The sequence below is a fragment of the Saccostrea cucullata genome, unplaced genomic scaffold, assembly GCF_032062105.1.
Source record: "Saccostrea cucullata isolate Sc308-1 unplaced genomic scaffold, CSIRO_AGI_Scuc_v1 ctg6807, whole genome shotgun sequence".
NCBI classification, from domain to species: domain Eukaryota; kingdom Metazoa; phylum Mollusca; class Bivalvia; order Ostreida; family Ostreidae; genus Saccostrea; species Saccostrea cuccullata.
This window is the reverse complement of record NW_026937751.1, coordinates 60,088-69,698: the sequence shown is the minus strand read 5'-3', so window position 1 is coordinate 69,698 and position 9,611 is coordinate 60,088. Positions and strand designations below refer to the sequence as shown.

Sequence of the window (9,611 nt, the reverse complement as noted above, 5' to 3'; positions counted from 1 at the left end):
CCGGTGTCTTTTTCTTAACATAAAAGTTTATCAATAAACAGTCTGACTAAAGCTAGTCCCTATTACACTTTGTTAGAAGTGAAATAGTAAGGGCTTGATTTAGTCAGACTGATCAATAAATACGTGTATAACAAAAATGATCAAATGTATATGTACTCTTAAGAAAGAGAAAGCATTTTGCAGAAAATTTTGAATCTTTTTGGGGGTCGTCTTAGGAGTAGTGTATATACCCGAACGTGCTTACCATTCTCTGATGTTCTTAAATATATAGAGTGCAAACATATAACAATTCCTGAAATATTATCAGTAAAACAAAAATAAAATATTGGATTTACAGGAACTTGAAAAAACAGAAATTTTTAATACGTATATATTAAATTATTGACAAACAAGTTGCTGAAACAAGAATATCAAAAGTCTTGTTTTAGAAAGTCATAATTTCAAAAGTTCCGTGGTCGAAGCAATGATCTTGACAGCAAATACAATTTATCATGGAGTCAAATGCTGACTGACGTTTTTCATAGTAATTATTAGGCCATATTTTACACATTGACGGATTTTTCCCGGTACATTTCCCGATCAAGACAAGGGGCACACAGTAGGTGTAAACGGTATAGACAGAGGATGTTCACTCCTAAAAGAATTTTTTGAATAGGCAAGGAAATTTATTCAAAATGAAGAGAAATATAAACCAATGACTGCCGGGAATCTTTTACTTTGAGATATAAGCTCTTAAATTAACGTTTGCATAAAATCTTTGAATAGTTCATCAATGATAAAAATAATATGATATATATAATAACAGATACTATGCTATTTGAATAAATATTGTTTTTCCGCCTACCGCCAAGTTATAATTTTCAAAAGTTAACATATTCAAAGGATTTTTAATATTGTTTTTATTAGATTATTATATAAATTTTCATAAAACATTACTAATTTGGGAAAACAAAGAGAGATAACTATAAAAATTTGGTAAAACTTTTGTTTTTCACAAAAGAAATCAACGAAAAACGGAAAATACCCCCCCCCCCTGTGAAACAAAAATTCTTTTTTACAGGTGATATGGACAATTTGTTTTTCAAAAATTCAAACCAAAGCTTTTTGTGTTTCAAGAGGGGGGGGGGGGTGGTATTTGTATACTTTATAGACAAAAAAACGACAAAAACAATATTATCATAGATATGTTTATAGAAAAAAAAAACGACAAAAAAAAAAACAAAAACAAAAAAAAAATTATCACAGATACATTTATAATTCAATTCATGCCGCTATGAGAAATCTATTTGATCTTAAACCGTCGGATAGTTACCATGTTTACGGATTTTTTAAATTAAAAAAAAAATCTTTGTTTTTCTTGCGCCATTTCTGTTACCCTGTTAGTGCGATGGAAAAACCCTCAACCCATCCTTTTTATGGGTTCATTTTTGTATTATTTTGCAATCTGGTCAAAATTTGTATTTTTCTTATTCATGTAGTAGTAACTTGTAATCATAGATTATCTGATAAATACAGTTTCACGATTTGTAAACCGTTAACTATAGTTAACGATCTGATAAAATATAGTTTTACGATTTGTGAAACTATGATTAATAACTCTTAACTATAGTTTACGATTGTAAACTATAGTTTACAAACGTGAATCTTTGTTATCAACAAAATCTATTGTTAACGCTTATTACAGACAGATAAACTTAGATTATCATTCGTAAACTATAGTTAACAACCGTTAAATATAGTTTTACAGATGAAAACTATACTTTACGAATCGTTAACTAAAGTTTACGGTTTGTAAACTATAGTTTACAGTCGATAAACCTAGTTTATCAATTGTGAAACTAGGTTTAGCTCATTTTTGTGAATTTGGCATGCCAAAGTGCTGGTATTAAAACAATTCATCAATTACCACTTAACTGTTCTTTGTTATAAAAACGATTTTATGGCCAAATTGCCATTAATATTAAACAAAATGAGTGCAAAATGTAGGCAGGAATCGAGAGTTATCGAGCATATTTCTTCCTTCACTTTGAAATTAGTTTTTTTAAGAAAAAAGGCTGAAGCCCATATACATATTACAAACAAAAGCTGAACATTATATGAAATATAGAAAATAGCATACGTTTAGTTTCTTATGACTAATTAGTTCACCCATTTATTGAAGGCATGTTTGAAATTTATCAAAGCATTAACAGGCACGTAGCAACAGGGAGGGGGGCAGGGGGGGGGGGGGCTACCCCCCCCTTCCACTTTTTCCCCCAACATTACCTTTACTATAGAAAATGTCCGTTGAAAAGATGGTTGCGCCCCCCCCCCCCCCCAAATTTTTACCACAGTATATCCATAGCAAGGATATATGGGGAAAAAAATGGAAGTTAAGGCCATAATAAAAATATTCCTAGATTCTCATCCCCACCCGCCCCGATTTAATACCCCCGCCTCGATTTATTTTATTTCTGTTTTTCTTCGTCTTAATTCTGATCAGGATCAGTATTTAATCATCTACCATTCTACTTTCTTTTTAAATCCCGCGAAAGTTGACATGATTTTGACAGCTGAAAAGATGGTAACTGCTGTAATACATGTCTATATATTTTAAACAAGGGTCATTCGTCGAAAAAGATTGATGATGATGTGAAGTAAGAGATAACTAAACCTTTACAGTGACTTTTATTCGGGTATTGTCAGGGTTGGAAATTACAGCCCGCCCGACCGCCCGAGACGGTCTGTTTCTCAGGCGGGCGGGTACAAAACTTCAGATGACAGCCCGGTGGTCGGGCTAATTTCAATAGTTAAAAACTATTTTTAAACCCAGAATTTCTATTTTCTATTTTTACTTCGTTTACCTCATTAACAAAAATCTCAATCTGCAGACTCTCGGTATCGTTTTGAATTAGGTAAGATGTAAATTGTTATCTATTCGCTCATTGGTCTGTATGAATGTTTCAGCCAACCAGCGTGCACAATACAATTCATATTCGGCAATAATGAATGCAAGATGATGCGTAAGTTTTTGGGGCTGTCGACGCCAGAAAAGCGTCCTTTGCTTGACTCAAAGGAAAAAAATAAGGCATATGACCAAAACAAAAGATGCAGAACGATAGTTCCTCGTTGGAAGGAAGAATTCAAGTGGTTAATCAGCGATGAAACCCACGGAAAGCTCTTTTGTCAAAAATGTCGGGGGGTGTATGGACCGTTGGCAGTTAAGAAGAGCGCATCCGACAGAATAAAGCGATATGCAAATGGACCGTTTGTGGTAGGTTCAACAAACCTTAGACATGACGCACTTACAACACATGAAAAGTCGGAAGGTCACAAATATGCTGTAGAATTTACAATTTCTAGAAACAAGCCATTAGGCGAAAGTTCTGCAGAAAAAATACTTCATTCATTAAACCATGCTACTGTTTTAAAACTAGAGAAACTGTTTCGAAATGCACATGCCATAGCCAAAAAGTCGAGACCTATTACAGATTACGTGTGGTTATGTGAACTTGATGAGAAGAAAGGTGTTGATTTAGGTAGTACTTATAAGAACCACAAAAGTTGTAAAGAGTTCATGGTTTCCATAGCCGAGGTTGAAAGAGAGAAGATAGAAGAAAAACTAGCACAAGTTAACTTTTGCACAATCATGTCTGATGGGTCGACAGATATTTCAGTGTCTGAAAATGAGATAGTCTACATTCATTTTGCTCACAGAGGTGTTCCATATTGTTTTTTTCTTGGGTTGATTGAATGTGAGCAGGGTTGGAAATTCAATGAAAATAGCAGCCAGACACAGGGCTGGCTACTTTTAAAAGTTACCAGTCCTGCTCAAAATCTGCCAGTCCTGATTTAAATGTTCATTATTATGAATGTACTATAAATAAAACTTAATAGTTACATTTATAACACAGGTCTTACATGCTCTTTGAATTTTACATCATTTACAGAATATTTGAAACTATATATCTAATCATAAACCGAAGGATGCATATTTTAAACATGCTAAAAAACATTATTCAAAATATTCATCTATCATTCTATGCTGTATATAAGTCTTCTTTTGGTAGACTGCAAACAATGTCAAAATTCTGAGCTTTCAAACAAAATTCAAAGATTGGAAAGTGGCAACAATGAGATCCAATATTGAATGAGGAATGAATAAAATCTCATGAATTAAATTTATTTCATTTCAAAATTTCATATAATGGTCATTCAAAATTCCATATTCATTTCATTCATTACACTGTAATGCTTATATGTGATGCTTTTATTGTTCTAATCATATTCTTCAGAATCACAATCATCCTCATCTAAATCTGAAAAGTCTGAAGTGTAGTCTGAGTCATCCAAGTCTGAGTATTCTTTCTCCCCCCTTTCTCCTGCTGCTTCTTCTGTAGTTTCCCCTGATTCTTCCTCCTGTTCATCTAATTCTAAGATTTCTCTCTGAATGGAAACAGGCCTTTTCCTTGATTCCATGAAACAGGGTCTTCTCTTTGCATTCCGGTTCCAGTGAAATATAGACTTCTCAGGATTCCATTCAGCTACACTTTCAGAGTGTAGCTGAATTGTCATTAGGAGAGTCATTGAAGATGATTTCAGCTTGTTCCTCCACTGATTTTTGATGATTTTCATCTGGGAGAAACCCCTCTCACATTCCGAAGTCCCAGCTGGCAATGACAACACAAGGTCCACTAGGCTAAGAATGTTAGGAACACGGCCGATGTACAGATCATTTACTGTACTCCAGGACAGGCTATGGACTCTATGGCTATAAAAGGTAATATTGTTTCAATTTATTACATTTACAAGAAAGGGTCAATAAATTTCTAACATTATGACTTAATTAACTTCAGTAAATTTATACACATACTTGTTATACAAAACATTTTTTAACACTGTCCATTCTGACTCAATAAGCCCCACATCAAGTTCCTTATTCAGTAGTTGTTGGCGGTAATGATCAACCAAAGTCTGCACCATCTCATCACCAAAATCTACAAAACAATTGATAATTTTCAGATTTAAAAATGATTTCAACAATTACATTTACATACCTGGGTACATAAAACTTGAAAAGATTTGTAGTAATAATGAATAGTATACTGATATACATATATATATCAATCATGATAAGTAACATTGGTTCAAATAAAAGCTAGCTACTGGAATGAATATTTTAGTCCAACTATTTACATATTTAATAGCCATTTAATACCAGTAGCCTCTTCCAGTGTTGCAGGCCAGGATGTGAGATCAGCAATTTTGGTTGCATTTTTCACTCCATCATTCACATCACTGAACCTGCCCTCCAAACTATCTGTCAAACCTTTCAACACTCTTTTTATTTGATCAGAGGATAATTCATTTCCACAGAGTGTCTCCCCTTCAAACTGATCTCCAGCTTCAACAATTTTTCTAAATTCAGGACCAGGTCTGGAAATGTGAATCACTAGCATGCTTAGACATAACAAAGCAAGAAAGCTGTGCAACTACACATCCAATATTAATTTGATTAGTATTCTACTAGGCTATTTTAATAATATTGGAAATAGAAAGTTACAAAGAAGCTAGGGCTAAGTGGAACACACATGATATATGTACATATATATTATATAAATGTGCAAGCAAGCAGAGATTGAGAGAGACAGAGGTTTCCAATGTAATATATGATCAATCGTGAAAAAGCATCCTTAGTAAAGGTGAGTACACATGCGTGCAATGATAATATTGACACATGAAAAATTCATTCACCTGTTTTCTAGCTTTTTAATGTTTGCAATGGTACATTGCAATTCTTGGTGGACTTCATAAAAACATGTTGCTCTCGTTTGTAGACACATGGAGAACTTGGTTAGAACACCAACAAGATCAGTAAGGAAATGAGCAAAGATGATAACATCCTTAGACCGCAGAAGTTTGACCAAGTACTTTGCCTTTGACTGTGTTGCTGACTGTCCACTTCTTTTACAAGCAACCTGCATGTTAATTTATTACACTTTAACAACATTCTTAAATTATAACCTGTAACTTCACATACAATGATACACTTACATAAGAAATACAATAAATTTAAAAAGTCTCATTATTTCAAACCTGGCTAAGGTGTGTGACAAAGGCTTTATAGCCTTTCCACAAGCTCTTTAATGCTGTCTGCACATGGCCCAGCCACCTTGTTCCGCCTATCCTCGTAGGAAGACTTTGGGACATGCCAAGGGCAACGAAAGTATTCTTTAAATTTTTGGTTTGGTTGGCACTTTTGTGGTAAAATTTGAAAAGTTCATCTAGCAAGCAATGCACCTTAGTAAATGCTGGTGCTACCTATAATTATACATGTGAAAATTGTAAGCCATGACAAAATAATTTTATCATTATTTTTTTTTAATAAGAAAATTACTGATTAGAAATTAGGTTTAATAAATTAATTCCCTCACCTTCAAAGCAGCTTTATAAGCCAGCTCAACCCTGTGAGACATGCACTGGACCATGATGATAGACTGACTAACATTCCTGCGGAAATGTGCTATCACACCATTGAGATGCCCTGTGTTCACTGATGCACCATCTCCAGCAAACGCAATAGTTTTCTCAAGAATATCTTCTGCAGAAATGTTTTTAAAATGCAGTGCCTTTTTAATTGCATTGTAAATTCCTTCTGAATTTGCTGACTCACATTCAATCAACCCAAGAAAAAAACAATATGGAACACCTCTGTGAGCAAAATGAATGTAGACTATCTCATTTTCAGACACTGAAATATCTGTCGACCCATCAGACATGATTGTGCAAAAGTTAACTTGTGCTAGTTTTTCTTCTATCTTCTCTCTTTCAACCTCGGCTATGGAAACCATGAACTCTTTACAACTTTTGTGGTTCTTATAAGTACTACCTAAATCAACACCTTTCTTCTCATCAAGTTCACATAACCACACGTAATCTGTAATAGGTCTCGACTTTTTGGCTATGGCATGTGCATTTCGAAACAGTTTCTCTAGTTTTAAAACAGTAGCATGGTTTAATGAATGAAGTATTTTTTCTGCAGAACTTTCGCCTAATGGCTTGTTTCTAGAAATTGTAAATTCTACAGCATATTTGTGACCTTCCGACTTTTCATGTGTTGTAAGTGCGTCATGTCTAAGGTTTGTTGAACCTACCACAAACGGTCCATTTGCATATCGCTTTATTCTGTCGGATGCGCTCTTCTTAACTGCCAACGGTCCATACACCCCCCGACATTTTTGACAAAAGAGCTTTCCGTGGGTTTCATCGCTGATTAACCACTTGAATTCTTCCTTCCAACGAGGAACTATCGTTCTGCATCTTTTGTTTTGGTCATATGCCTTATTTTTTTCCTTTGAGTCAAGCAAAGGACGCTTTTCTGGCGTCGACAGCCCCAAAAACTTACGCATCATCTTGCATTCATTATTGCCGAATATGAATTGTATTGTGCACGCTGGTTGGCTGAAACATTCATACAGACCAATGAGCGAATAGATAACAATTTACATCTTACCTAATTCAAAACGATACCGAGAGTCTGCAGATTGAGATTTTTGTTAATGAGGTAAACGAAGTAAAAATAGAAAATAGAAATTCTGGGTTTAAAAATAGTTTTTAACTATTGAAATTAGCCCGACCACCGGGCTGTCATCTGAAGTTTTGTACCCGCCCGCCTGAGAAACAGACCGTCTCGGGCGGTCGGGCGGGCTGTAATTTCCAACCCTGTATATATACAAAAAATAATGTACAAGATACATGTGAAATGGCAGAAATATTCATATAAAGTAACAAAGATAACTATAGAGGACAGACTTTTTCATATACTCTATTTATTTAACAGCATAGTTTAATCAATAGTTTGGAGTCAGCAGATGACAACAATTCTGATAATTTGAAAAAAACTTTGGACTATTACAATATTTACTGGGAAGATATTTTTTTTTCTACATTCGGAGAAAAATTTACATTCAAAATGCAAGAGGGAGACTATGCTAAGGTATCATTCCCTCTAACTTTCAAAGATATACTTAAAAAAAGTAAATGTATCTTTTCAATGTTATCCTTTATCCTATATATATATAATTATATATTAATCCAAAGTCTCTTCTTGTCAATAGAATTAAAAAAAAACAACTTTCAAACACTTTTTAAATTTTATAGTCATACATGATTAGTAATTTTAGTAATTTTTCTTCAGGTCTTTCAAGGCATCTTGTCTGCTTTGCCTACACCACCAACCGTGGAGATGTTCATGGTGGATTTTGAGCAGGGTGAGTTCAACAAATACAATAAATACAATAAAAAATAAAAATGAATTAATGATTAATCTATTTGTAATTGTAAAATAAAAATGAAAGAATAATGTTTCTGTTTGTAATTGAAATAATTATTTAATTGATATCAATATGATTGATTTCTTTAAGAATACAAAAAATACTTAACATTTTTTTGTTGTTGTTTATATAATCTTATATCTTGACCATCATTTCAGGAGCCTGGAAAGCTATCCACAGAAATCTAAAAGATATAATTTATTGATATTTTAGAATTATGAAATAATCACCAGCATATTTTGTTCATTCCTTTACCAGTATAAGTCTGCAGAAATGTTTTGACATGTTTGTGTACTGTGAATAATTAAAAATTAAAACACTCAGACAATATTATGAATTAAATAAATATCCAACCAAGACCTATAATTTGTTTGAATGTTCAATTTGTTTCTAAGGGGAAAATGCTCAGATATACATTATTATCATATTTCAATTGAATTTAATTACATCCTTGCCCTAAAATCATTAAAAAAAAAACACCTATACTTTTGACTTCAATGTTGACAACCAATTAATGACACGTATTCCCCTTATACCTGAAACCATACACCTGTAATTGCTACCGAATATCCATGTGTATACCCTATAGTGTGAAGCCCTGAACCCTCCTATTTACCTGTATATACATATATAAGTAGGTCGAAACCACTCGGGTCGTTACCACGCGGGTCGAACACGGAATCGGGTCGTAACCACTCGACACCAATATTATCATCCGAATAAATAGAGGTGGTAAAAATTAAAAAATAAATTTAAAAAATCCGCTTTAAAAGAACTCATTTGTACATACACACAGAGCACTATTAAACTATTATATTGAGCATTCATTTTATTAAAAGGCGAAACGTAGCCATTTTACAACATATAGTATGGAACACATACATGTACGGTGCTTGGAGGCCTACGTTGTCTATTTATTACAGGGAAGTAAATTAAGTATGTCATATCACTCAAATTTCCCTTTCATTTCTTGCAATATATGTACGAAAGGCTAAGAATATTAGATAAATTCCAACTTTTCAAAATGGCGTCAGAACAAAAGTTGTCTACGACAGTGAAGATTTGGGGCCAAATATTACAATTATTTACCGTAAAAAATTAACAAAAATATACATACACTAATCCTTGGTTGATGTTCCCTGCATTTATCACAGTCTTAAAGACACTGGGTGGTGAAAACATCATTAACTTTTCACATTTACCAGCTGCTTACACCTTCTTCTTCGTCCTTCTCAATCCTCGAAAAATGGCGCCTCGGTAAATTGACCAATGAAAATAAAGCGCCTGCAGAGCGATGCA

At 33.7% G+C, this 9,611-nt stretch overlaps 1 pseudogene; it reads right to left on the bottom strand.

Moving 5' to 3' along the window:
- Window positions 1-4,257: 4,257 nt before the first annotated feature.
- LOC134248769 (uncharacterized) lies at window positions 4,258-5,791 on the bottom strand (annotated as a pseudogene).
- Window positions 5,792-9,611: the final 3,820 nt, after the last annotated feature.